Consider the following 3,021-nt stretch of genomic DNA (forward strand, 5'->3'; position numbering starts at 1 on the left):
GACATCCAAGTGGAAATACCAAGCAGCAGCTGGACATACAAGCCTGAAAATTGAGGAAAAGGTTTGAGTCATCAGCATATATACAGCATTTAGAGCCCTAGTACTCAGAGAGGAACAAGAAGAACTCTGACGGCCCAGGCACTTACAGATTGGCAAGAGAAAGGAAGGACTACAGATTAGGCCTGAACACTGCGGCAGATCCCAGGGAGTGTCCAGATAAAGGGAGAACTGACTAAAGAGACGAGAAGGAGGGGTTGGTAAGGTAGAAAGAAAACCAGGCAGAGGTGTCTCAGAGGCCAAGAGAGGAAAGTGTTAGAAGTTGCTGTCAACTACAGACGGTGCTGAGGGGTTAGGCAAGATGAACAAGTGTCCAGAGGCATTTACAACGTAAGGGTCCTTGGTGTTCTCGAAAAGAACATTTTCAGGGTAGTGGCAGGGATGAAACACAGACTAGTGCAAACTGAAGAGTAAAGGAGATGAGGGAGTGGAGGCAGCTCCATTACATTTTGCTCTGAACAGGAGCAGAAAAATGGGACAGAAGCGAGAGAAGAATGTGGGTTAGAGCAAGATTGCTCGTTTTTATAGACAAGAGATATTAAGAATGTTCCCTGCTGGTGGGAATGACCCAGTAAAAGGGAAACAGACGATTAGAAAGGAGAGGCAGTAACAAACGATGGGGTCCTTGGGAAGGGAAGAAGAGATGCAATCCAGGGCCTAGGCAAAGGATGGCACGCCTCGTGTTTCCACGGGTGAGCTGCTGGGGATTCAAGTATTTACAGTCTTTTCCTGGACAGGAAGAAAGGCGTATTAGCCACGTTAGGCTTCTCATTTACACGAACACAAATCACAGGTGGGAACAAAGCACACATTTCTACAAGACAATAAATACAATAAGTTGGAGAAGAAAAAGGCAAAGGCTCGGGCTATCAGGGAAAGGATCATATAGGAAGTAGAATGAGGTTAGGCATAGTGGCTCACACCTGTAATCCCAGAACTTTGGGAGGCCAAGGCAAGAGGATCACTTGAGGCCAGGAGTTCAAAACCATAGGTTGGAGACCTAGGCAACACAGGGAGACCCCATCTCTACAAAAAAACAAAAAATTAGCTGCGAGTGGTAGCACACCACTATACACCTGTAGTCCCAGCTACTTGGGAGGCTGAGGCAGAAGGATCACTTGAGCCCAGGAGTTCAAGATTACAGTAAGCTATGATCACACCACTGTACTCCAGAGAGACTCTCTCTAAAAAAAAAAAAAAAAAAGAAACAAGATGTAAGCTGAGCCTTGGAGAGGTAAAATCTGGGCAAAGACACAAATAGAAAGGGTAAGTACAATGAAGTTACAGAACAAGTCTGACCATGCTGTGTGTTTGTGAGTGACAATAAGGAACTTGGTGTGGATGCTCCAGTGTCTATAATGAGTACTGGATAGTAGGAACTGAAGGAAGGTGGATGAGGTTTTGCTATGATGCCCAGGCTGGTCTCGAACCCCTAGCCTCAAGTGATCCTCCCACCTCAGCCTCCCAAAGTGGTAAGATTACAGGCGTGAGCCACTGCACCAGCCCTTCTCTTGACCCTAGCTCCATCAACTACCCTCTTTTTCATGCACCTGCAATGTTTCCCTCCCTTCTGCCTCCTTTTTCTCAGCATTTTAATAGTTCAAGTCCCTCCCGAGTGGTTTAAGAAACAAAAGCTTCACAACTTTCTTCAATTACCAATTTTTAATTTTAAAAATTCTAAACTATAAAAATTATGGTCTTTGCAAAAACTCAAATACAGGAAGAAATCAAGATTTCCCACCACACAAAGATAACAATATCAGTGTTAACTGTATTAATATTTTCTCAGAATTTTTTTTTGTAGCCATGAGCTGTCCTGATGTCCACCTGTCCACCACCACCCTCGTCTTAAGTCTTTATTTTCTTATACCTCATGAGTGTAGTCTGCTGGCAGGTTTTTTAGGCAACAATTTATTCCTAACATATATATCAAATCTGTCTTTTTCACTTAACGATAAATTAATATACGGAAAGAAGTGCTTATATTTTCTGTTTTTCACTTTTCCCTCATCCTACTCTCTCCTGAACCAAAAGGAGTCCGGCTTCTGCCCCAACAGCCACTGACACTGCTCTGGCCAAGAACACTAAAGTTCCTAGTTTCCAAGGGTGCTTTCCGGCACCATTACACTTGACCTCTCCACGGCAGTTAATACCACTGATCACTCTTTCCTCCTCACACGGTTTCCTTGTTTTATTCAACACCTACTTCCCTGCTCATGTCTTTGCTGTCTTCTCTCCTCTGCCAATCCCTGATGCGGTGATATCCCCCAGGGCTCTCGGAGGCCTGCTTCTCTTTGCATTCCACACGCTCTCCCAGGGTGATTTCATTTCCGACTATGACTGATGGCTGAGCCCACCACAATCCCGAGCCTTGGGCCTGCATACCTAGCTGCAGAATGGCCATCTCCACTTGCATTCCAGAGGTAAAACGGCACACCAAAAGGTAAACCCATCTTCCTCAATCTCCAAACCTGCCCCCACTTCCTGTGTGCCCCAAGTAACATCACATACTAGCATCTTGGGTGTTAGCCTGGGCTCTGCCCTTTCTCTCATCTCCCCTACCCAGTCAATCATCAAGGCCTAACACCTCTACACCCTAAACCTCCACGTCTACTGCTGGTCTCACGCAGACCACTGCAGAAGCTTCCCGACGGGGCTGCCAGCCCCTGATTTGCACATCATTCTCCCCTCCACACCCCAATCTTTACACGGGAGTCTGGGCAAGTCTTCTAGAACAGAAATCTTATTTCATGCCCCTGCTCATACCCCTTCAATGACTTTCTGAAGCCCTCAGGAAAATGTCAAAACTCCTTAATATGAGTGCAAGATCGTTCACAATCTGGTTTCTTATCTCTGGTCTCAATTTCTCTTCTCTCCTCTCACACTCTGATCAAGCCAGATCGAACTGCTTGTAATTCCTCACGCATGTCAGGCACGAACCTTCTCTTTCATCTCCAGGACTAT

Source organism: Propithecus coquereli, unplaced genomic scaffold (assembly GCF_000956105.1).
Source record: "Propithecus coquereli isolate 6110/MARCELLA unplaced genomic scaffold, Pcoq_1.0 Scaffold165, whole genome shotgun sequence".
Taxonomy (NCBI): Eukaryota; Metazoa; Chordata; class Mammalia; order Primates; family Indriidae; genus Propithecus; species Propithecus coquereli.